Source organism: Eumetopias jubatus, unplaced genomic scaffold, assembly GCF_037043125.1.
Source record: "Eumetopias jubatus isolate StellerSeaLion01/CBP00866 unplaced genomic scaffold, mEumJub1_p1.0 scaffold_7, whole genome shotgun sequence".
NCBI lineage: Eukaryota > Metazoa > Chordata > Mammalia > Carnivora > Otariidae > Eumetopias > Eumetopias jubatus.
The window spans coordinates 144,094,940-144,121,987 of record NW_028274813.1 but is presented as its reverse complement, the minus strand read 5'-3'; the positions used below and the strand labels follow the sequence as shown (position 1 = coordinate 144,121,987).

General features: G+C 39.2%; 1 protein-coding gene, 1 non-coding gene and 1 pseudogene across 2 annotated transcripts in view; 1 reads left to right on the top strand and 2 right to left on the bottom strand.

The window, feature by feature from the left end:
- The window catches only part of GABRG3 (gamma-aminobutyric acid type A receptor subunit gamma3), a 748,674-nt gene that overhangs the window by 485,300 nt on the left and 236,326 nt on the right, over positions 1 to 27,048 (bottom strand). The window lies entirely within an intron of this gene.
- LOC114196529 (large ribosomal subunit protein eL30 pseudogene) lies at positions 10,191 to 10,536 on the bottom strand (annotated as a pseudogene).
- Positions 22,247 to 22,313, top strand: LOC114196571 (small nucleolar RNA SNORD29). Its single transcript, XR_003606735.1, has one exon. It is a non-coding gene; the product is annotated as a small nucleolar RNA SNORD29 (small nucleolar RNA).

Below are 27,048 nucleotides of genomic sequence, written 5' to 3'. Positions count from 1 at the left end.
TCCATGTCTGCTCCTTAAAAGCTTTGCCCCTATGATGAGGGAACAGAAGTCAAGCTGAGGACAAAGCAGAAGCTGACACCCCTTAACCCCCCCCCCCACCATGGGATATATGTGAAATTCCTCAGGCACTCTTTGGCTACCCTAAAGGAAAAACAAATAGTTAACTTACAGAGATCACAATCCTACAAGACATGAGTCTCCCTCAGTTTACAAATGTTTTAGCAATCTACAAGAACCAAAGCATTCCTATCAACAATGATTTAGCTTCCAAAAGGAAATGTAGATACGATTAAATGCCCTTATAACCTGCAGCCCATTGACAGATACTTGAAGTGGGCAGAGTGTATTCCTCCAGGAAGCTCCCAACTATCTTCATGTTAATGCCTTGCTAGAGGGAAAAACAACCTTAACTTGACAATGGCAAGTCTTCTGGTATCTTCTAGGTCCTCTTTTGCATGTGAAAGTTCTTTTGAAAGCTCCCTTTTTCCTTACCTCCCCTAACCCCATAGTATATAATCAGCCACCCATTACAACCCCCATGCAGCAGCTCTTTCCGCCCATGGGTCCTGTCCCCGGCTTTAATAAACCACCATTTTGCACCAAAGATGTCTCAAGAATTCTTTCTTGGTCATTGACTCCGGACTCCATCCCACTGAACCTCACCTGTATTCCAAAACCACATCACCTTGTTCCTGTCATTGGGGCGCTCTTAACCACTTCTGGGTTGGCACTGCCTGACTCGAATTGATGTTTGCGCAAATAAAGTTAAAATTTCAACATGCCTCAATCTAACTTTTAACACTAGAAATAAACCACAAATGTTTAAAGTAACAATAAAACTATCCTTAGTATAAAAGATCTCTTGTTCTTTTAGCCATAGTTCCTCGTACTTTATAACTGCTGAACTCATCATGTTCTGTTATGATGATTTCCTAATTTCCTAATGTCTCCTTCGGTGGCATAACTAGCATGACCTGGGATGACACCAGGCTATTCAGTAAACACTAGTTCATAAATAAGTTGTTAAAGAATAAATATTATTACCTTTCTTAAGCTCACAGTAGTTTTTTGGTGCTAATAAGTGCTAGAGCCCCGTTACATTCATTCTATAGCTGTGTTTCTTGGGATTGAACTGTTAAAATATAAGTGTAAAATGGGTGGGTGGTCAAGTTAGCTGGGGGATGCTGACTGCTGGCTCTTTCTTTAAGAAATTCATTATTATATGCATTGCTATTATATATATGTGTGTGTGCATTGCATTAGCATACCAAAGAGTGTGATGATTTCTTAAAAGAAAAAAAGGAACAGATTTTCACTACGTTGTATACCTGGAACTAATGAAACACTGTATGTCAATATATTTTAATAAAATTTTTTTTTGTAAAGGAACAAGTTTAATTTTACTTAGGAGACAAATTTAAGCTACAGAATGTCTTTTTTGCTTGTTTATTATTATTTTTTCAGCATTTCTATTTACACAGGTCAAAATAAGTTTCCCTAATACCAGCTTTGGGCTTCAAGTCTTTTTTTTTTTTTAAGCTCCAAGCCTTTTTAATGAAAGGTTGCTAAGAGCTACTCTCTAAGCCTTTTTTTTTTTTTTTTTTGGTTTGCCCCAGACCTGCTGCTCCAAGCCATTCTGCTGGGTGGCTCTGCAGGTGTGCTTAAAAGGAAGGGACAATGGCTCTTTTCTTTCATTGTAACCAGCAGTTAGAGGTGAACTAGAAATGTTTAAAGCAACAACTGAACTATTCTTAGCACAAAGGTCAGGATGCATTGTGAGGGAAAGAGAATAAAGGCATCCCTTCTCTAGGACAATCCTGAGGGATGCTGAACCACCAAGGGCCCATTTGCCTTGCTTTCTGGCGTTTGTTTTGTTTTATCTTCTCCTCTGAGAACATGTCTGTAATGTCTCCATAAGAGGCATATGTCTAGGCTATGTCTAATTATATACTAATTTTAATTTAAAACATTATTGGGCCATGGAATTAGAATGTCTGCATCGTTTCTGGATTTCCCCAAATTCCCAATGCAAAACAAACAGATCAATGGGGATAGTATATGGAAAACTCATGGATAATATCTTTGAACGAAACAGACAATTGTCAGGGAACAGCCTGAGCCCTAAAATACTGGTGGTGGCCACACCGGTAGCTGGGGTTAGTGTGGGGTGTTGGGGTCATGGATGATGCAGGAGATACCTGAGGTCCCATAGGCTGCCCACCAGGTTCCATCCTTCCAAAAGGAGGATTTGGCCCCTGATAGAAACCAGGTCCATGGGTCAGCAAATGATGGTGAAACCAGAAGTCAGTGCAGACCCCAAACTGTAGGTAAATGCAGAAAGTGTGCCTGGCAGAGGGGCTGATGGATTGCCCCTCTGGGCAGGGAACTCTGTGATGGTCACAAATACTAGATGGTTGCAAAAGCAGGGTGTCCCTTGAATAGGGCAGAAGCCCTGGGCCAGGAAAAACAAAGTGCCCCTGGGATGGGGTGAGAGGGGTGCAAAAGAAGGGGATCCCAGAGAGATGGACAAACATCAAAATCCACTATCCCCAGGGAAAGGCCTGGTGGAAGACTGACAAATGTGGGGCTAACCCTTGGTCCCAACTGCTTTCTTTAAACACTATGTATTTCCTAGCTCTGAACCATAGAAGGTTCTAGAAACTGTGACCTCCGAATAATAGCAAAGCCCAACCATAGGTGCCTGATGTTATTTTCTAAAAGCCATTCCCTACCGAATCGGGGCAGAGCTCCAGAGAGGGATAATTGATTCCAGGGCTTGAGAAAGAAATGTGAAAAGAGATTCTGGGACGTCCTGAGGAGAGTCATGTCAAAAGTCACAGAAGCCAACTTGTGGGGGCTTCCATTCTCTAAAGATAGGAATATGTGAGAATCAAAAGGTAACCATTGTAACTGACTGAAATGCACTGAATATATAAGAAGGCTGAATTTCTAATGATATTTAACAAGGTGCCAGGGTGAGGAGGGAAAGAGGAGAGACAGAAGGAAAAGGAAGAGAACGAGGGGCAAGAGGAGCAGGAGGAGAGAGAAAAGAACAGTCACTGGGCGACACTGGAGATAACTGGGGCACCGCTCTCTCTGCAAACTGGCAACTGGAGGGAAAGATCTCCACATTTATCCTCCATTTCCTATACAGTAGTCTTTCCAGGTAACCAAATAGTTCTAATTGAGGAAGAGAAGTAGTTTTGCACCGAGAAACTCTAGCTATTAAAAGTGGAAGAGATGGCACACCTGATGTGATGCAGTATTTGCAATTCAGAGAAGGGGGGCAATAGAAAAAGTTAAATGGCTCAGTGAGAAAGAAAACTGCCAAATGTCTTCAGCAAATCAGCATGAGATAGGAAAACTGAAGGGCTCCATAAAAATCTGCTTTTTCTCCTTCTCCTGCTTCAATTCTTGCTAGGACCTGCACTTCCATCCCACTTGACATATGCCTTGTAATGCAAATAGCATATGTCCTCCTTGTAAGGGACAAAGAGTTTATGATTTCTCTAGAACAGATGACATCTAAGGAAGGACCAGATGAGAACGACTGGATAAAGTGATCATATGTGTATTCCAGATCACCAGAGCTAGACATCTCAATGCCAAGACCCCTGGCTCCAAAGAATAACACCCAGGCCCTCATCTTTGTTCTAACCAGTTCCTGGATGCCCAAGAGGACATGGACACAAGACCACTGTCCTCAGTAAAAACTCTCAGACTCCAAAGACGAGACTCTCTCCTTTCCTTTCTGAGTCTCCCAGACACTCTGTCTGTATCTGCACTCCCTCTATATCTTCAATAAACTCTGCTTTCACCTCCTGCTGGCTTGTTTGATTTCCATCCTGTGTGCAAGGGACCCTGTTGGCTGGTCCTGTGGGACCCCATCTGGGTCCTCTGACCTGGCTTGCTGGCATCACATGCTACGGAAAACAAGCAGATCGAAGTTCTGCTGGAGAACAAAGGACATTCAACAGACATGTGGGTATTTCCAAGTGTGGACAGTGGAGTCTGATACTGCTTTAAGCCAGGCAGCCACACAAATGCATTTGAATGTGGACTGGGGATTACATACAGGATGTCAGAGAAATACCAGGAATTTTTTTGGTAGTGTAATAGCATTGTTGTTAGGTGTTAAAAGTCCATATTTTTGCTAAAAATTATGGACCTGTGTCTTACAGTCTTTGGAGCAAGGAATGCTATTCAGAATTTCCACACTAGGTGTCCACCCCTCCCCCTGCCCCCTAACCCTCTCCCTTTCTCATAAAACCATACCAACTGTATCTAGATGGCTTGGAATTGCTAGTCAAAGGAGCAGACATAATGGGTATTTGCGTTTGGGTTATCTTCTGAACACCGCTAGAATGCAGAAAATTCCCTGCTGAACTGCTAATGGGACTCTAACTGCATACAACATTTCCCTACACCAATAAAGAGAATCACATCCAGAACATTTTGAAATGAAGTAGGTAGTTAAAATGCAACAAGAAGAAAGCCCTGACATATCAACTTTAGAGTTAGCAAATGATTATAGACTTTTAGAATGGTGCATTATATGCCTCTGTCACAAGAAATGAGTCTAACTGTTTGATGGAGTGTTGCTCTCCTAATATGGGAGTGAGGCTTGCAAGCAGAAAAAGCATTTCTCTAGGTGCATTCACACATGGATAAGTGAAATTCAGGCCACCCAGATGATGATGGGGTACAAACTGTTGCTGGCAATCTGACAGTCCTCATCTGATAGAGTGGCTGGATGCCTTGCACAGTATTCCCAGACTCACCAGTTAATTCTGAGATGACAGTTTGCAAAAGAGGAATGAGACCATGATTTCCAGGTACAGAGACCTGAACTAGGAGGCTGTCTGTGGACTAAAGGCCCTTCTCTGAAGGTCTGAGTAGCCCGGAAATCCCTGGATCCCTGGAGGGGGAGTAAGGTGCCTGCCCAGTAATGACTGGGATTAAACTGAGTGATGGGGCTTGCAGTCATACTTAACTTGACTAAAAAGGAATCAGTGGACTTTTCTGGCTCACAGAGGTTAGGAGTTGCAGGTGCAGCCTGCTACATGCATTAACTAAATGAGGTGGCACTACAGAAGTCCCTGTCCAGCTCCACCTGTCCTGTTGAAACTTGGAGCTAAAGGACAGAGAAGATCCCGTGGAAGTAGTAACAAAAGTGTCAGAGAGGAGTTCAGTACGCAAAAGTGCAGGATAGTGACTTGTCTAAGTTACACATGTCATGGTTCTGAGCCAATGAGTTTCAAAGGAGGAAAGGGGAGTGAAGGTCAGTGTGTAACCCAGCGCTGACAATACCCAGAGAAATTTTACAGCCAGGAAAGCCATCATCCTGAGAACTAAAGATCTTCCAGGATTTCACAGGGGCAACAACTCCATGCATTCGGGGAAGCTTCACCTCTCAGCACCAACACTATATAAGAAATGTTGTGCCAGGTGACAAGAGAGGGAAATATTTTCTCTCCTTCTATCTCTCCCTCTTCCTCTCTCTCTTTTCTCTCTGCCTTTCTCTTGTTCTCCCTATACTACACACACACACACACACACACACACACACACACACACACACACACACACACAATTTGGGGAGAAAGGCAATTGGCATGGCAGGTACTTTTGGGCAAATCTACCAGGAATAATGATTCAATAGGAACATTTATATGCAACACTATTCCTTTATTTCTAGCTGTTACATTGGGCCAAGTGAAAGAAAAATAATTTTTATTTAATATTAAAAGAAATCATTACTTAAAGTGAATGGGTTTCATGATTTTTGACTGATATAGAATCTCAAAGCTATAATTTATTTCTTAATTTAGGATCATGGATTCTAAAATACTGGTGTTTCATCTGCCTTACCAAATTATGGACTATAATTTTAGGAGAAACTTTTGATGATCTGGCTCTAACATCGAACCCACCCAACCCACTGCTGAGCAGTGAAATCTGTGCTTCTATGCCCTGAGACACTAGGCCTCTCATCCTATCCTTCCCTTGTCACCCCAGCACCAGACCATGCCCAGCTCTTTCTTTTTTGTCACCCGCCCTGGTGAAGTCTGAGTCAGCTACAGAGCGAGAGCTAAAAGCCCAATCTGGAAGGGACAGACTTGAAAGTAGTAATTATATATTTTCAATTTGAAAACTGCTTGAGTTGAGAGATTCAAAATCTATTTGGGGAATGCATAAATAATATACTGATAATTGGCACATTTTTTACATCAGCCTTCCTATTTTAAACACTCATTTAAAACAACTGGCAAAAAAATGCTAACAAAATAAAAATGAAATCTTATTTCTTGCACACATCTTATTTGTCACAATCTTTACATGATTCCACTGTCATGATTTCAAAATAATCAAGAGCGCTAATACTGCTATTGAAAAATGGATGTATTAGGTAATTAATTTGAGTATTTGGTCCATTTACATTTGATGTGATTATTGGTATATTTCTGTTTGCCTTCCATCTTGTTATTAGTTCTCTATTTTTTCTATCTGTTCTTTATTCCTTATATTTCTTTTATGTCTTCTTTTGGATCAACTAAGGAAGGATTTTTTCATATTTTACCATATCTCCTTTATTTGTTTTTAAGCTACATCTCTGTGTTTTTTTTAAATTTGTGGCTCTGTGGTTTACAATATGCATCTTTTAATTTATCAATGTCTATTATAAACTAGTATTATATTATTTACATATCACATTATATTAGAAACTAAAAGAGTATATGCTTCCAATTACTCTCTCTTGTCCTTTGTGCTATTATTGTCACATGTTATTTCCGTATATATTAAACTTAATTCTACATTGTTATTACTTGTTCTTTAAATGGTCAATTGTCTTTTGAAGAAATTAAGAAATAAGAAGTGTTTTAAATTTGCCTATATATTTACATTTATCTGAGCTCTTCAATCCTTCAGTGGACAACTTCCATTTGGTATAATTTTCCTTCAACATGAAAAAATTCCTTTCATGTTTCTTGTAGTTCATCCCTGCTGGTGATGAATTCTTTCACTCATTAATCATATAATATCTTACTCTCACCTTCATTTCTGGAAGATATTTTCCTTAGATCTAGAATTTTTTCTAGATCTTAGGACTGTATAAGTATAAAAGGCTAGTATAATAATGTTCATAGTTGCTTAATTTGTAATAGCCTAAAACTGGGGACAACTAAAATTTCTCTCAGTAAGTACACAGTTAGGGAAGCTGTGGTACATCCATACTATGGAATATCACTCAGCAGGAAAAAGGAATAAACTAGTTATTCACTCTACAACTTAGATGGTACTTAAGGACACTGCTGAGTGGAAAAAAAAAAATAGCCAATCTCATAAGGTCACATACTGTGTGATTCCATTTATATAACATGCTCCCAAGGAAGAAAAGTGTAGAAATGGAAAACAGAGTAGCAGTTGTTGGGGTTAGAAATTCAGAGTGTGACCATAAAAAGGCAGTAGGAGAGAGATTTTTGTAGTGATGGAACAGGGTGAGGGAACGGTTTTGTATCTTCATTGAGGTTGTGGGTACAGAAATATACACATGTGATAAAATGGCATTAAACTATATCCATCCACACACTATAGCAATGCCAATCTCATGGTTTTGACACTGTAGTTATATAAGATGTAACCTTTGGGGAAAACTGGGTGAGGGGTACAAAGGACTTCTCTACACTAGTGCTGCATTTTCCTGTAATTATTTAAAATAAAATATTTATTTAATAAATGCAAATAAAATAAATGTATTTTATTTTAAATAATTATTATTTATTTGAATATATTTATAGTTATTACAAAATGAAAAGTTTAAAAAAATCATGAAAAAACTCACAATATTGTTGCTGTCCTGATGACTTTGAAGTTACCTATGGTAGCTTTAAAATTCATGAAAAATCTGCAATCTATCGTATAACACATCATATTTGTTTTAATATAAACTGATGTTTTAGATTACTTATGTTAGAAGTACATGAAAGCTTTATTTTCTGCTCTTCCAGCCATACTTCAAAATCCCCCAGTCTGAGGAAGTTTAGACTCAGCCTCCATTGGGTTGAAGCTAGTCTCTGCCATTCTCAGTCTTGTACTCCCCAAATAATAATCTTTGTAAACAACAGTTTTCTTATCTGAAAAATAGAGGCAAAAATTGTGTTTGAAGGGTCACTGTCAGATTTGGAGATGATAAACACAGCACCTATGATAGCTTCTGACATCCAGTGCTCACATGTTGTAACTACATACTCCTAAAGTAGGTGCACCGTAGGTATGCATGTGTAATATATATTTTTAATCATATGAAAACTCACATAAAGTCACCTATTTAACCAAAAACATTGTTTTCAGGGTAAAATATCTTTTTTCTGCTCTTCTAAAAATGAAATTTACTAATCAGAGAGGGGGAAAAAACCCTCAAGGATCACAGAGAAGAGTAAAAAAGATTATGAATTCACTTTTTTTAAGAGACATTAAAATCCTCTTTAATGTATAAAACATTTAAAATAATATTCAAATCTATATATTAAGAATTAAAAACAAGAGGGGAGGGGAGGTAAAAAAATAAGTAGGGAAGGAAGAGTTAAAGATGTCCTCAGAAATGAAAAGAGTTTCCAAGAGAAAATTAAGAACAAGAGTGGAAATACCTATGGAAGAAAGGAGAGGAAATGGGAGAGATGAGGTGGAAGCCCACAGTAAAATAATAGGAATAAAGAGGAATTATTAGACCTTGAGAAAATTCTAAAATCTTGGGCAAATGTCATTGTCACATAGTGTCTCCCTTGAGACAGTTGTCTTAGAAGATTTTAACTTGCCTTATTGCTCTTTGAAATTCCCAGTAAGCTCTCTCATCATTTTTTATGGTTCTTCACCTATTTTCTGAAAGATAACAGAGAATCCACTGAGTAGGAGAGGGAAAAAGATGTCCTCTAGTCTCCAATAGTAAACTGAGGAATATCACACACATGGAGTGAAAGTAAAAATCCAGAATACTGTTATCCTTGATTAAATTCCAGCCTTGGAAATAGTTGAAAGAATTACCTGCCTCTAGCTAGTCATTCAATTTCCACTTTTCTGAGTTTAATGCTATTTCAAATACTATCTATATCTTTTCTATAAAAAGGAATAATTTTGGAATTAGAAAAGGTAGAATGTTAAAAAGAATGATGATGACTGACAAATATCATTTATTGGGTATTTACTGCACCCCAACTCCACCAGGGACATTATGCATTGTGTCTTATTTAATTACTATTTATTGTAATATATTAACAATTAACATTTATTGAGAGCCAAATAAGTATGAGCATGCTGCTTTATTTACATGCATTATTTCATTGACCCTTACACTTTCATATGAGAAAAGTGAAGTAGAGAGGAGTCAAGTACCTTGCTCACATTCATTTAAATAGAAAGTGATAGTGCTGTGTTCCAGTTCATCTTTCTTTGACCATTTTCAGGACTCCATTTATTCAATAATTCTTTAACTGTTTACAGGGCATTACGTTAAAAGGATGTGGTAACTGGCCTCTTGTAACTAACTGTAAGTAGCTTTCTTTTGGTCATAGAGCCAACAGGTGGCTTAGCTGAGCCTCAAACCCAGGTCTGTCTGACTGCAAAACCTTGTTCTTTATCCTTATGACCAACCATCTCATCATTGAGGTAACTGAGGCTCACTGGAGTTAAGTTATAGTACTTGAAATAACGAACACTTCAATCTCCTAAACTAGGCAACCACATGCATTTATACAGCAAGTGTTTATTACATTCTGGGCACTGTTTTCAGTACTTTCAGCCACATTTTACAATCCTAATGTTTTGTAATAGATATTTCCATTCTGTTAGTAAGGAAAATACATTCCAAGGAGGTGTCTGGCTTGAAAGTCTTAACCCAAGCTCCTTGCTGCCTCCCTTTTAGGTTTTCCCAGCCTTCCGGATGTGGGCAATAAGCAAGGTTGACCAGGAGAATGAATCAAGTCATAAACTTCAGTCTGACACCAAAGGAATGTGAAGTGGATGAACTGAATTAAGATTTTCATGTGGATTTAACACACTTTGGCCAAGAAGAGGCAAAAAAAAGTAAGACTTGATTCCACAGGAAATGGAGAAACTTTGAAAGCTTTTTATTTTTTATTTTTGTTTTTAAAACAAGCTGTGGCCAGTTTTATCAAAGAAAAATTTTGCGTGATTTACTTTTCACCAGTCTGTTCTGGCATGCTTCTAATGATATCAGAATCACCTGGATCAATGATAGCCAGTGTGCATACTCTGCAGTATTTCCCACATGCTGTGCCCAATTCAATATTATTGCCGCTGTAGTGATGGGCACCAGTTTTGGCCAACATGGCATAGTATTCTATTTCAGATTTCCTCAAGGCTGGGCAGTTGTTGGCAGGGAGGACCAGTTTCGCTTTGCCATGTCTGATCATTTTCAGAGTGCTTGTACCCCAGCACGTACTTTCCACTTTTCATAACAAGCTGGAGCCTGGAGTCGACGGACGCCAGCAACTTTTTCGTCTTCTTTGCGGCCACCATCCTCCTGCCTTAGATGCCGGAGGGTCCCAACCCAAAGCAGCCGCCAAAATGGCCGGAAGAGAGAAAGGAAAGAGTTCCCACAATGCAAAGCCCTTCACTGCCTGAAAGCTTTTGAAAAGGAAAATACCAGGATAAAATCTGTGCTTCAGCAAACTGGATCTGCTGCAACATATGGGAAGACAAGCAAGTGGCAGGGTCTGGAGACATCGGGAATGTCCCAGGTAAGAGGATATGAGAACCTGAATTGGACCTTGGGATTTAAAAGGAGGACACAGCTGCCAGATAGGTAGGATTACCAAGTCTTAGAACTTGGTTGGATATAAAAATATAAGTTAAAGATAGCAATAAATGTTAATGGTAAGTGAAGCCCAGAAAAGCAATGGGAGGCAGGAGAATTTTAGAACAGGAGATGGTGCTCTCTAGTGAGCTTTAGAAATAATGAGAGATCCAGGGGGCGCTAATAGCAGGAAAATGTAAGGCTAAAATGGACTTCCAGGAAGCTTTAGCCGTGGAAGGTGACATTTAGTTGTTAAAATTTTAGGTTTAAAGTTTCAGGTTCAAGAGAATTACCTCCATATAGATGTTAACTACAAACCCTTCAAAGTGCAGAGAAGATAGCGGTTATGGAATAGTAGAAACTAGCACATGCTGTTATGATTTTCCTAACATTGAAATGGTAGGTTTGGGATAGACTGGTAAATCTAACAATCTCTCCTCAATGGTAAGAATAAATAATTATTGGGTGGTTGTTAAGCCTCTAGAAAAGGATACTCTAATCACTAGGAGTAAGATGGAATCAGTGAAAAAAAAAAAAGGTTATGGCAAACCATGCCACATCTTTTCAAGAGCTACCAAAATTGCAGGTCAGAGGAAAACCAGAGAGCCCATATGCCTTGATTTTTAGCAGGCGTTTGTGGACACTGAATGCTGTGGTGAGCACAGAAATGTGGCAGCTATATGCTGAGCAGTATAGAGGTTTAAAGAGGATTGGAGTCATGCGCAGAGAATAGAAGTTAATATCAGCTGAGAACATACTTCTCAGCATCATAAACATTTGTCACATTTGAAAACATGATGAAGATGTAGGAACATCATAACATTATGAACTATTGGGTTGAGCATTCTGTGGAGTAAGGGGAATATCTTAGCTGACATTAATGCCCAAAATATTGTCCCAGGTTATTGTGATCAATTTAAACTAAGAAGAACTTTTAAAGGGATAAGAAGTAAAAATTAAGTACATAATAACTGAATAAAAAGAGATCATGTAGCAGGAAATCATTTGAGAAAGGCCTCAGAGTTTGGGCTACAAACAAACTTTAAGCCAGCAAAAAATAAATAAATAACTAATTATTTAATTAAAATAAATTGCTAGTATAGACTCATGCTGCATAAATAGAAGTCTTTCATCCCTATTAAGGGCAGCAAAGGTGGTCCAGCATTGGTCACTGAACTGACTATATCTGGAGTCACTTCATGGTTGGAAAACTTATTTTTTTAAAGATTTTATTTATTTATTTGACAGAGAGAGAATACAAGTAGGCAGAGCAGCAGGCAGAGACAGAGGGAGAAGCAGGCTCCCCGCCGAGCAGGGAGCCTGACACGGGGCTCAATCCCAGGACCCTGGGATCATGACCTGAGCCGAAGGCAGACGCTTAACTGACTGAACCACCCAGGCGCCCTGGAAAACTTATTTTTAAAAGTTCATTGCTGGGGGCGCCTGGGTGGCTCAGTTGTTAAGCGTCTGCCTTTGGCTCAGGTCATGGGATCCAGCCCGGCATTGGGTTCCCTGCTCCGCGGGAAGCCTGCTTCGCCCTCTCCCACTACCTGTGTTACCTCTCTCGCGGTGTCTCTCACTGTCAAATAAATAAATAAAAAATAACAATAAAAGTTCATTGCTAAACAGGAGGATTTCCAGTGGAAATTATTAGCAAGGTTGAACATTTTGAGGAATGAGATAGATAAAAACACTTATGTCCAACCAAGCTAATAAAGGGAATCTCATTGGGAGAAGAAAACAAAAGATTTTAAACCTTGAAAATGGAAGACTTATTGGTAATGGGATTATATTTTCAAATATTTAAAGACCTTAATATGCAAAGGCTAATTCCAGGAAGTAGAATTAGGAGCACTGGTTTGACAGATGTTAATGAGTAACTAGGAATATGCTTATGTGGGAGATATTTTAGCAAGATACTTGATTCAAAACCCTTTGGGCAGAAATACACCAGTCTTGGACATGCTAGCAAATGTCAAGGCCAAAATAACATGCATTTATTCCACAAATATTTTTTTAAGCTTTATAGTGACCCACACACTGGGTTTGGGGGTAGAGATGCACTGATAAATAAGAGAGACAGTCATGGACCCATTAGTATGGGGCTAGTCATAGTGGGGACATAGACAGGACTTTTCACTGGGGTGACCGGTGGGAAGAAAGTGCTACCTAAGAATCTGAACTGCTGAGACAAGACTTAGCTTGTAACCAAGGAAAAGAAAAGGTGAGGTGGAAGTGGGAACAGAGAGGCTGGGTGTTTGGTTAACCAATATCCCACACAAACTGAAGCACAATAATTTTGCTATTAAGTCCTTTTCACAGAGGGTGGTGGGACTTTTTCTTTTTTTTTTTTTTTAAGCCACTGCTGGGAGGATAAATGAATATATGTAAAACACCTACAAGCATACCAAACACATAGAAAGTGCTACATAAAGGTTGGCTATTATTGTTGTCATTGTTGTTGGCCTTTTTCTTGATGGTCTTTGAAAGTGTTGTGTTATGGACTGAATGTAAGTGTTTCCCCAAAATTCATATGTTGAAGTCCTAACCTCCAAATGTGATGATATTTGGAGGAGGGGCCTCTGGGAGGGAATTAGGGTTAGATGAAGTCATGAAGTTGGAGCCCCCATGATGCGAGGAGTGTTCTTATAAAAAGAGGAAGAGACACCAGTACCATGTGATGACATGAAGGCAACTGCATCAGTCAGGACCTTGATCATAGATTCCCAACCTCCAGAACCTTGAGAAAATAAATGTCTGCTGTTTAAACCATCCAACCTCCTGTGTTCTGTCATGACAGCCCAAGCTAAGACAGACAGGGAGGGAGAGCTGCTATCAAAGGATACTGAACTATCTCAGTGAGGAGGGAGCACATGCTATTGTTGGTCATCAGCTATAGCTCCTCTTGTGCAGAAACCCTCAAAGGGAAAGGATTTGACACACAATTTTGTTCACATTCCCATCAGCCGTTCCTAATGGCTTTCCATAGCTATTATCACCTAGAAGCCTTGGGTAAGCTATCCTCAGCCCACTTCTCCAGGCCCATCCATCAACATGCTCCTCTTCATTCTCTTCCTTAGACTCACTGGCCTTTGATCAGCTCCTCCAATAGGCCATGCTCCCTACAGCCTTCATGCCCTGTTGTATTACTCCCTCTGCATGTCATGCTCTTTCACTCCCTTTCACATCTAGCAGTTGTCCAGGAAAGTCTCCTCTGACTTTCCTAATCAGATAAATTTTACCATTACACATTTCATGACACCTGTACACAGCACTTACCAACATCTGTTAAGTATGTTTTCTATAAGTGTGAGATTAATGGCTTTTCCTCCACTCTTCTCTCCTTGTTCCACAAGGACAAGGGCCCCCATGTCTATTTTGCGCACCATTGTATCCCCACCCCTCAGCACAGGACTTGGCACATACCTATTTTGGCCCAACTTATCTATTCTAATAAACATGTTGATAAAGAACAATATAGACCTCCATATACATAAGGTCGTGCCATCATGGTTCTCCCCTTAGACCTAGATTTAATTCCTCTGCATAAACCTTGACTATAGGAATCTTGCAGAAAAACAGAAGGAGAAACTTTTTAACCAAACAACTACATGTTCTGCCTTTCACAGGGAGACCTGATTAATTATTGTATGTTTTCAGCACAAGTGGGGTGACCACCCATTGGGGAGTTGTGATGGTTAATTTTACACATCAACTAGACTGGGTTAAGACAAGTCTAGAGAGCTGGTAAAACATTATTTCTGGGTATGTCTGTTAGGATGTCTCTGGAAGACATTAGCATTTGAATTGGTGAACTGAGTAAAGATTACCTTCACCACTGTAGGTAGGAATCATCTAATCCATCCAAAGGCCCAAATAGAACAAGAAGCAGAGGAAGGAGCAAAAGCAACATGAGGCACTATGATGGTGGGAGCACAGTAGCCTTGAGGATGTGCTTCCTGCAGTCATTCCTTCAACTATTCATCCAAAACCAACAGAGCCTGGGCCTTGTACTATGGAAGAGCTGGGGACACAAAAATGAAGAGAAGCCCCTGTTCTACATGAGCTCATAGTCCAGAGAACCAGAAAGAGGGAATTATATTTTAGAGAAGGATATATTTAGAGATGCTGAGCAAAATTAGTCAAGGTCACACTGGCTGGATAGTTAAACCTAGAGAGAATGAAGCTCCCTATCACTTGAATTTTTGTTATAAAGAGTCTGGCTTCAGCCTAAAGTCCCCTGAGGTGACACAGGAGAGGGGTTCAGGCTGCAAGACTTATTCCATCATCTCTGTGAAGAAATATGCTAAGAAAGGAGGGATATTATCTTTGCTGAACAAGCATGTCCTGCATACAGTTTGAGACATTCATCCTTCAGGATGATTGAATTTTCCTTTGCTGTAATCTTATTTAAATAACATTATATGTAATACTATTTGTGATAATATACTGAACATCTTTATTTCTCTACAGACAGCAGGAGCTATTTGTTTTGCCAGTCCAATGCCAGTGCCTCACTGGGTGTTGGAACCTAATGGGTGTGACCAAACTGATGGGCATGGTGGCTGCAGTACATGAAAGCTGAGGGCTGTCATGGCCACACAGTTTTCTACATGTGGGCCAAGCCAAGAGAACAGGCACAGGCCTCCCTGCAGTATCTGTTCTACCCCAGAGAGTTCTCCAAAGAGTTAATGCTGGGAAGGAGGACACAGAAATGCTGTTATTTTCCTAAAAATAAAAAAATTAAAAAATGGCTCTAAAGCTCAAAGAAGATGGTGTTATAGATGTAAGGGCACTTTTTTTTTTATGTTATGTTAATCACCATTCATTACATCATTAGTTTTTGATGTAGTGTTCCATGATTCATTGTTTGTGTATAATACCCTGTACTCCATGCAGAATGTGCCCTCTTTAATACCCATCCCCAGGCTAACATGTCCTCCCACCCCCCTCCCCTCTAGAACCCTCAGTTTGTTTTAAAGAGTCCATTGTCTCTCATGGCTCATCTCCCGCTCTGATTTATTTATTTATTTTTTAAAATTTTTTTGTTCTTATGTTAATCACCATACATTACATCATTAGTTCTTAATGTAGTGTTCCATGATTCATTGTTTGTGCATAACACCCAGTGCTCCACGCAGAATGTGCCCTCTTTAATACCCATCACCAGACTAACCCATCCCCCCACCCTCCTCCCCTCTAGAACTCTCAGTTGTTTTTTCAGAGGCCATTGTCTCTCATGGTTCGTCTCACCCTCCGACTTACTCCCCTTCATTCTTCCCCTCCTGCTATCTTCTTCTTTTTCTTTTTTCTTAACGTATGTTGCATTATTTGTTTCATAAGTACAGATCTGTGATTCAACAGTCTTGCACAATTCACAGTGCTCACCATAGCACATACCCTCCCCAATGTCTATCACCCAGCCACCCAATCCCTCCCACCCCCCACCACTCCAGCAACACTCAGTTTGTTTCCTGAGATTAAGAATTCCTCATATCAGTGAGGTCATATGATACATGTCTTTCTCTGATTGACTTATTTCACTCAGCATAACACCCTCCAGTTCCATCCACGTCGTTGCAAATGGCAAGATGTCATTCCTTTCGATGGCTGCATAATATTCCATTGTGTATATATACCACTTCTTCTTTCCCCATTCATCTGTCGATGGACATCTTGGCTCTTTCCACAGTTTGGCTATTGTGGACATTGCTGCTATAAACATTGGGGTACACGTACCCCTTCGGATCCCTACATTTGTATCTTTGGGGTAAATACCCAGTAATGCAATTGCTGGATCATATGGTAGCTCTATTTTCAACTTTTTGAGGAACCTCCAAACTGTTTTCCAGAGTGGTTGCAGCAGCTTGCATTCCCACCAACAGTGCAGGAGGGTTCCCCTTTCTCTGCATCCCTGCCAACATCTTTCGTTTCCTGACTTGTTAATTTTAGCCATTCTGACTGGTGTGAGGTGGTATCTCATTGAGGTTTTGATTTGGATTTCCCTGATGCCAAGTGATGTTGAGCACTTTCTCATGGGTCTGTTGGCCATTTGGATGTCTTCTTTGGAAAAATGTCTGTTCATGTCTTCTGCCCATTTCTTGATTGGATTATTTGTTCTTTGGGTGTTGAGTTTGATAAGTTCTTTAGAGATTTTGGATACTAGCCCTTTATCTGATACGTCATTTGCAAATATTTTCTCCCATTCTGTCGGTTGTCTTTTGGTTTTGTGGACTGTTTCTTTTGTTGTGCAAAAGCTTTTTATCTTGATGAAATCCCAATAGTTCATTTTAGCCCTTGCTTCCCTTGCCTTGGGTGATGTTTCTAGGAAGAAGTTGCTGTGGCTGAGGTCGAAGAGGTTGCTACCTGTGTTCTTTAGGATGTTGATGGACTCCTGTCTCACGTTTAGGTCTTTCAACCATTTGGAGTCTATTTTTGTGTGTGGTGTAAGGAAATGGTCCAGTTTCATTCTTCTGCATGTGGCTGTCCAATTTTCCCAACACCATTTGTTGAAGAGATGGTCTTTTTTCCATTGGACATTCTTTCCTGCTTTGTCGAAGATTAGTTGACCATAGAGTTGAGGGTCCATTTCTGGGCTCTCTATTCTGTTCCATTGATCTATGTGTCTGTTTTTGTGCCAGTACCATACTGTCTTGATGATGACAGCTTTGTAATAGAGCTTGAAGTCCGGAATTGTGATGCCGCCAGCTTTGCTTTTCTTTTTCAATATTCCTCTGGCTATTTGGGGTCTTTTCTGGTTCCATACAAATTTTAGGATTATTTGTTCCATTTCTTTGAAAAAGGTGGATGGTATTTTGATAGGGATTGCATTGAATGTGTAGATTGCTCTAGGTAGCATTGACATCTTCACAATGTTTGCTCTTCCAATCCATGAGCATGGAACGTTTTTCCATTTCTTTGTGTCTTCTTCAATTTCTTTCATGAGTATTTTATAGTTTTCTGAGTACAGATCCTTTGCCTCTTTGGTTAAATTTATTCCTAGGTATCTTATGGTTTTGGGTGTAATTCTAAATGGGATCGACTCCTTGATTTGTTTCTCTTCTGTCTTGTTGTTGGTGTATAGGAATGCCACTGATTTCTGTGCATTGATTTTATATCCTGCTACTTGACTGAATTCCTGTATGAGTTCTAGCAGTTTTGGGGTGGAGTCTTTTGGGTTTTCCACATACAGTATCATATCATCTGCAAAGAGTGAGAGTTTGACTTCCTCTTTGCCGATTTGGATGCCTTTGATTTCTTTTTGTTGTCGGATTGCTGTGACTAGGACTTCTAATACTATGTTGAATAGCAGTGGTGAGAGTGGACATCCCTGCCGCGTTCCTGACCTTAGGGGAAAAGCTCTCAGCTTTTCCCCATTGAGAATGATATTCACTGTAGGTTTTTCATAGATGGCTTTTATGATGTTGAGGTATGTACCCTCTATCCCTATACTCTGAAGAGTTTTGATCAAGAAAGGATGCTGTACTTTGTCAAATGCTTTTTCTGCATCTATTGAGAGGATCATATGATTCTTGTTCTTTCTTTTGTTAATGTATTGTATCACGTTGGTGATTTGCTGATGTTGAACCAACCTTGCAGCCCAGGGATAAATCCCACTTGGTCATGGTGAACAATCCTTTTAATGTACTGTTGCATCCTATTGGCTAGTATTTTGCTGAGAATTTTTGCATCCATGTTCATCAAAGATATTGGTCTGTAATTCTCCTTTTGGATGGGGTCTTTGTCTGGTTTTGGGATCAAGGTAATGCTGGCCTCATAAAATGAGTTGGGGAGTTTTCCTTCCATTTCTATTTTTTGGAATAGTTTCAGGAGAATAGGTATTAATTCTTCTTGAAATGTCTGATAGAATTCCCCTGGGAAGCCATCTGGCCCTGGGCTTTTGTTTGTTGGGCGATTTTTCATGACTGCTTCAATTTCCTTAGTGGTTATTGGTCTGTTCAGGTTTTGTATTTCTTCCTGGTTCAGTTTTGGTCGTTGATACATCTCTAGGAATGCACCCATTTCTTCCAGGTTATCTACTTTGCTGGCATAGAGTTGCTCATAATATGTTCTTATAATTGTTTGTATTTCTTTGGTGTTGGTTGTGATCCCTCCTCTTTCATTCATGATTTTGTTGATTTGGGTCATTTCTCTTTTCTTTTTGATAAGTCTGGCCAGGGGTTTTATCAATCTTGTGAATTCTTTCAAAGAACCAGCTCCTAGTTTCGTTGATCTGTTCTACTGTTCTTTTGGTTTCTAGTTCATTGATTTCTGCTCTGATCTTTATTATTTCTCTTCTCCTGCTGGGTTTAGGCTTTATTTGCTGTTCTTTTCTAGCTCCTTTAGGTGTAGGATTACGTTGTGTATTTGAGACCTTTCTTGTTTCTTGAGAAAGGCTTGTATTGCTCTATACTTTCCTCTCAGGACTGCCTTTGCTGTATCCCAAAGATTTTGAACAGTTGTGTTTTCATTTCTATTGGTTTCCATGAATTTTTTAAATTCTTCTTTAATTTCCTGGTTGACCCATTCATTCTTTAGTAGGATGCTTTTTAGCCTCCATGTATTTGAGTTCTTTCTGACTTTCCTCTTGTGATTGAGTTCTAGTTTCCAAGCATTGTGGTCTGAAAATATGCAGGGAATAATCCCAAACTTTTCGTACCGGTTGAGTCCTGATTTGTGACCTAGGATGGGATCTACTCTGGAGAATGTTCCATGGGCACTAGAGAAGAATGTGTATTCCGTTGCTTTGGGATGGAATGTTCTGAATATATCTGTGAAGTCCATTTGGTCCAGTGTGTCATTTAAAGTCTTTATTTTCTTGTTGATCTTTTGCTTAGATGATCTGTCCATTTCAGTCAGGGGGGTGTTAACGTCCCCCACTATTATTGTACTGTTGTCAATGTTTTTCTTCACTTTGTTATTAATTGCCTTATATAATTGGCTGCTCCCACGTTAGGGGCATAGATATTTACAATTGGTAGATCTTCTTGTTGGATAGACCCTTTAAGTCAAGTATAGTGTCCTTCCTCATCTCTTATTACAGTCTTTGTTTTAAAATCTAATTTGTTTGATATAAGGATTGCCACCCCAGCTTTCTTTTGGTGTCCATTAGCATGGTAAATTGTTTTCCACCCCCTCACTTTCAATCTGGGGGCGTCTTTGGGTCTAAAATGAGTTTCTTGCAGACAGCATATTGATGGATCTTGTTTTTTAATCCAATCTGATAGCCTGTGTCTTTGATTTCCCTGTCCGATTTCCCCCCGCTTCATTCTTCCCCTGTTAGGGCACTTCTTAAATTTTAAAGAGCATATTGTCTGCAAACACAATAATAAAATCAAATCAATGGTGATACTCTGTTTACAATCAGCTAAGGTGGTATAAGATAACTAAGATATTAAGAGAAAAGGAAAATATAGTTCTGTTTTGCATTTTTTTCCCTCCTTGGTACATCTGATGATTAGTTGAGAAAATACTTTATTTCATATATAGATATCTAAATGCATTTTCCATCAGACATCCTTCTAAAAGGTGTGTCTGTCTTGTTACTACTCTGTAATGTGAAACTCATTCTGGAAGCTTCCTACTGCTCAAAGACATAATCTAAATCACTGAGAACAAGGCTCCAAAGACTATGCCTGGCTCTTTGCCTTCACCATCCCACACTCCTGCCACCTTACACTTCCCTACTTTGTAACTTGGTATGTCTTCCTCTTGCACTCCCCCATCCAGAACTTAGGCCATGCCCACCCCTCCCTAGAATACTACCACTCATACAAAACTGAGGTTCTCTTTCCTCTGGGTCCAGTGACCACTTCCTCCTTCATGATGGGTGTGACAGGAGCCCAATCCCAGTCATGGTGCTGACTCACTGCTGTGAATGCTGTTGGTTCCTTGGATTCTGTCCTTGTACTTTTGTGATTTGTGAGCTCCCTGAGGAAAAGCAGTCACCTTGGTGTTCCCATGCCTGGTTTGTACATGGTGGACCCCAATTATTGCCTGAGGAAGGAAATGAGAGATGGAGGGAGGGAGAGAGGACTGGAATACACATTTTAGAAAGAAAGCAGGCAGAATGTGCACATTTAGAGGAAATACCCAGGGGACAGAGGACAAGCTTAGGATTTTTAAACCAGAGAATAAAATTCTTCTGAGAACATAGAGCTGTCTACAAATATTTGTGGGTTTTAAGGTAGGTAAAGGCTTACTAGAACTGTAACTTATATTTATATATGAAGATAGGGGGAAATTTTAACTCAAAAATTTCAATGGATGTCTCTGGTGATGGATGTCACCATTTTGAGTGGGGACCAGTTCTCTGCAGGGAGTTGGTGCAGTGAGTTGGAACACTGTATTACATGATCATGTGGGTGTCTCCCAACACTGAGTCTGGCTGTAGATAAATGCAACATCACTTCTATGGTCCTCTAATAAGAAGCCCCAATCCATCTGCCCCATATCAGACAAAAGAAAAGGGAAAGAAAACAATCTAGGACAAGAAACTAAATAGCTCTCTTAATGACTTATCTCAACTACCATTAATTTCTGTTATGTTAAGTTTTGGATTTTTTTTTTTCAAAGTAAAAAGTAAATTTTTAAGTAAAAATACTTAAAGCACATCTGCCATCTTGGATCTCTTGGAGAATATTTAAAAGAACAATATGAAGAAAATTCTGATCCGAGACTTATTACTGATCTGCTTATGGAGCTGAATTTCTAAACACTTCAAAAGCAACATGGATCTAATGTGAGAGATATCACTTTCCATTTAGAGAAGGAGATCCACATGTGTTAATATTACTTGTTAATTTTGTTGGAAGCTAAGGAATGCATGCCCATTATGATGAAGACTCCCTTTCACAATAGCAGAAAATGTAATATAGAAATGTATAGCAGAAAATGGTTATCATTTTCTGGTTAATCAAATTTATTTCACCAATGAGATATTACTGCCAAAAAATGTTCATTGTAAATCTAATCATGATGAAACAATCAGGTATTCCAGAATGTGGGACATTCTACCATTTAGTACATAACCAACCTGGAATCCTCACAAAAGTAAGTGACACGACAAACACAACAAATCAAAAAGGAGGGTGCCAATCTAGTTCAGAAGTGACTGAAGACACATAATTAGTAAGTGTCAAGTGTGAACCTTGATTCTTGGATCAAAATAACACAGCTATGGAAGACATTTCAAATGCAACTGGAAAATTTTTGACTGTAGATTAGACACCAAATGATAACTTTATTTTAGTGGTATTATGAAGGGAGTGCTTTCATTCATAGTTAGGGCATCCAAAATATTCAGAAGTGACATGTTGTGATGTCTGCAACTTATTTTCAACATATTAGCAAAAAAGAGAGAGTGTGTGTGTTTGTGTGTGTGTGTGTGTTTACAGAGAGAAAGTAAACATGGAAAAGTTAAAAATCTAGGTCATTCTACAATGAATCAAACTAGCTCACTATGACTTATACAATGAAAACATGTGAACAACTGAGAAACTGAAGGTTACAATGGAGGGATGCCATGTGGAAGGAACTTTCATTACCCACAGCTTTGTCTTTCCCTGGGTACTGTTACTAGTAACCTGCTTATTTGCTCAGAAGTCCAGCACATTGTCTGGAGCCCAAGAATGAGTTGAGGGGACCTAAGCAATATTTCTTCTCAACTCCAGTCTGAGGTTAAGATGTCCTGAAGAGAGAGCAAGGTATATATAATGGAATCCAGCTCTTTAAGGATATCAAAAGGGAATTTTCAAGCTACTTTTTTGTACAATCTAGATGTTAAAATTAGCATACAATTATTTCTTTATAAATAAAAATTTTTAGCCTTCAAAAAAAAAAAAACCCAGTTAATCTAGGTCAAGGGTAAATAGGCATCTATTGTACTATTCCTTCAGCTTTTTTTTACATTTGAAAATTTTCAAAAGAAAAGTGCAAAATTATTTTTGGAATATTAATGTCAAACATTCTCATTTCTTCTATGTTCAGTGGTAATAAAATTTACTTGGGAACATGACTATGGTTCCCTCTGATGCTTCTTTTTTCCAAACTCTCCACTAAATGAATTGGATCAGAGTCCACTACTTAGAAGATTCTTTTAGTGACAGTGAGTCTGGGCCTATCAATGGTGGAGTCGGCCCTCTACACAGAGCACTCCCCCAGCTCCTGCAGGGGAGATGCCAAGAGGCTCTGGATACCCCTCCTACCACAGAATGTTCACTCATGGAGGGACTAAGAGATGGAAACCCATATAGTGCATTATAGAGAGCAATGTTTGCACTGGGAGAGATTGTAATGGGAGTTTACAAAAGCTTTGGGAAAACTTGAGATGTTTGGGAAATTGGTTGAACCAAAGAATAAGAGAAGTGAGAGAGAAGAAGGGCATGTGGCTGCCAGGCTGAGGCATTTATATGTAATCTAGGAGCCAGTGGGGAGTCTGCATGTGTTGAATAGAGTAGAAGCATAGTTAAGAGCAGCATTTTTCAGCAGAATTTGCCTGCGAGTGGTCTTGGTAGGTTGATGGGTCAGGATTGTTGAGAGAAATTTAGGGTGAGAAACTGTGGGGACAGTGAGGCTGCAGAGAGTAAGAGGCAAGAGTTAAGAGAATGATGTCCATAGACCCAGGTTCCACTAGACTGGGACTGACTACTAAAATAGTAGGCAAATCTCTTAACCTCCATGTGATTCCTTCTTTTTCATTTTAGAAAAACTGGCTGCAGTTTCTTGGGTTAAGAAAATCAAATAAGTAAGATAATTTAAATGTTTTAAAATCCAATAATAATGTTGCCTTACATTTATATGTTCAAAATAGTTTTCTGCTGGTCCTCTATCCCAGCTGCTAATTAGACCCTTATTCTTCCTCCTGCCAACCCTTCTCTTGCTCATAATCTATCTAAGAGCCTCAAAGAGATGTTTCACGTGTCTAAGGAAAAATCCCAGGGACAGTTGGGTGGCTCAGTTGGTTCAGCATCCAACTTTTGGTTTCAGCTCAAGTCATCATCTCAGGGTCATGATCTTAAGAGTCATGAGATCAAGTCCCAAGTTGGGCTCTGCACTCATCGGGGAGTCTGCTTGGATTCTCTCCCTCTCCTTCTGCCCCTCTCTCCACTCATGCTCACTCTTTCTCTCTAAAATCAATCAATCAATCAATCAATCAATCAATAAATAAATAATCTATCTATCTTTAAAAATAAATAAATAATGGGGCACCTGGGTGGCTCAGTCAGTTAAGCATCTGCCTTCAGCTCATGATCCTGGGGTCCTGGGATCAAGCCTCACATTAAGCTCCATGCTCAGGGGGAGTCTTCTTTTCCCTCTCCCTCTGACCTTCCCCCCCTGCCCATGCTCTCTCTTTCTCAAATGAATAAATAAAAAAATCTTTAAGAACGAAAGAGAGTGAGAGAGTGGGAGGAAGGGTGGAAAGAAGGGAGAAAGAACAAGCCCAGTCTGCTCTCTGAACCATCAAAATGTAATGCTCATTTTCTCTCCTCTAATTGTAGTCTAGAAAACACTAATACATTTGGCATGCTTTATCCATTGTACATGATTTCCTTTGTTGCTGGGTGCTGCCATCTGATCTGGTACCTGCCTTGTCCAAAAGGTGCCATTACAATTCCATTTAGCTCACTTGCCCTGTAGCTCTCAGAGGACCAAAGCTGCACAGTGATTAGTAGCAAAATGAGGAAGAATTAACTTCACCCTTTTGTGTAGACCCAGGTTTAAGAAATGATAAATTAGGGCTGCAAGGGCCCCGATATCCTAGAATGGTTTCAGTGAAATAGCTTTACCTGCAGAAGAAAGGGAGTGTCAGATACCATACTCAGAGTTATCTCTCACATCTGTTAACCAAAGCTTTGTTTATGAATCCAATTTGTCTTTCCTGGTGCTCCTTTTCTTGGATTGAGTTCTCTCCTAGGAAATTCCTTAATATATCAAGATATACAGTTTTTCCAGGCTCCCTAATTTTCCTTAGGCATGGACAGATATTTTGGAACAAATGGGACAACTGCAGTACTATAGTAACAGTTAAGAGGTCTTAGAAAAACATGTTATCCATTTTATTGCATAAATTTTTCCTTCATTTATATAAATTATAGTATATGTATAAAGTTTATTTCTATCCATTTGTTTATAACCTCCTTAAAAACAGATCTTTTGTTTCTTTGTTTCCTTTGAATAGTCCAATCACAAATATACAAATAATACAACACAATAATGGCAGCCTTATCTGGTCTTACATTCTATAGTTCATAAAAGTAGTACATATTAAGTACTGAAACATGCTCCCAGTCTTTAGGATTCTATGCATTCTTTAAGATAGTTTTTCAAATATGTGGTCATGGAGCAACTGGATATCATAATGAGGGAGGGAAATTAACCTTGACTCTTATCTCATGTCATAGACAAAAATTAAGTTGAGGTAGATTATAGATCTAAATGTGAATGTTAAAATATTCAAATTTTAAGAAGAAAATAAATTTTAAAAATATGTTCATGACTTTGAGATAGGCAAATATCTCTTAAATAGGACATTAAAACATTGAGCATAAAAGAACAAATTGATAAATTGAATTTCCTTAAAATTAAGAAATTTCTTCATCAAATACATCATTAAAAGATGTGCAGACACTAAAAATGTCAGGGTTTTCTAACTTCAGGGGTCCTCATCTATGACACAAACTGTTTCACATTTATCCCATGGAACTTGGGTGGCAAGAGGAACAGAGACAGACATGGAACTTATGATGCTTGCTGTGACCTGAATAATAAAGTCCTTTGTCTCTGAACCAGTCATCTCTCTTCTGCCAGAATCTATGAAACTATAGTAGGCCAACTTGTTAACTCACAAATGAGGTAGTATCTCAGACTGTCACAGTTCTTGATAAGGAGAACCCTGACGTATCTCAAGAGTTAGAGGTTCTGGGTATCTCAGGACAAGAACTAGCAATGGATCAAAAATAGAAGAGGGAGTTAAAACTCCATAAACCAAACACAGAGTTGGTGATTGTCTTTCCCCATTCCAGTAGAACATGGAGTTCCTTGATCTTTGGAGACTGAATCAAAAAACCCAGGATTCAGTGACACAGAAATAAAAGATGAGCACACCAGGTCATTTTCTTGTTTGGCTTCCAGCATTTTGTCCACAGGCTTGCAACTTCCCAAGCAAAGTATTAAAAAAAAAACTTTGTGAAATGAATAAGCCAAAGTAAAAAGACCTAGAAATACTAACAAGCCACACTTGCTCTAAATTCCCAGTCTTCACCCTAATGTGAGACCTACAGAGAGCTTCCAATCATCCATAAGTACTTCATTTCTAAATATTAATAAGACACCAGTGAGGAAATGCTTTATTATAAAAAAAGTACTCCAAAACAAATAAATGATACCAGAGGTATCAGCAGCAATGTGGGACCAGAAGAAAACTTCAAAGTAATTATGATTAATGTCCTCAGAGAGAGAAAAGACATTATTAAGTCATCAAAATAATAGCAAGATGCCATAAAAGAAGAATATTCCAAGGACAAGATAGTGCTTTGGATTTGTTGTTTTTTTTTTTAATTAGTAGATAGTTGGCAGGTAAATTGGTAGAAGTTTCCTGAAAACTAGTTCAATAAGAAAAATGCATACAGTACAAAGTGGTTATAATATAATTATAATATGAGAAGAAGATAATACCATAGAAGAAAGAATTTATTAAAGAAATAATGTAAGAAAGTTTTCAGAGAAAGATAGTGGTGGAATCGGAGGACTGTAGGATTGCCTCTTCCCATAAACACAACTAGATAACTATCTAATCATCCTAAATATCCCAGAAATAGACCTAAAGCCTGACAGAACAAACTCCACAACTGAAGAAAGAGAAGAGGCCACATCAAAGAAGTAAGAAGTGAAGAAATGTGGTTTCAGGGAGAAATGAATTGCTCATGCTGTGGAGGTGGGGGCGCCATGGTCATGGAGAAGGGAGAGAGAGAGAGGAACAGACAAGGTAATGCACAAGGAGAACGTTTTCCCAAAGCCATTGGCTTGGAAAATGAGAGGTGTTGAATTTCATGACTTCACGCAATGAGCAAAGCTTAAAGTCTGGAGTTTCAAATGTCAGCAAGGTTGGCTGGGCTAGAGCCTGGAGGGCACTGCCTTACTCCCAGAAAGAAGGCAGGCACACAACTTGGGGGCAGACAGCCTGGAAACAGCAGTCTGAAGAGAACCTCGGGCTCACAGTGGGGAGATTATTCACT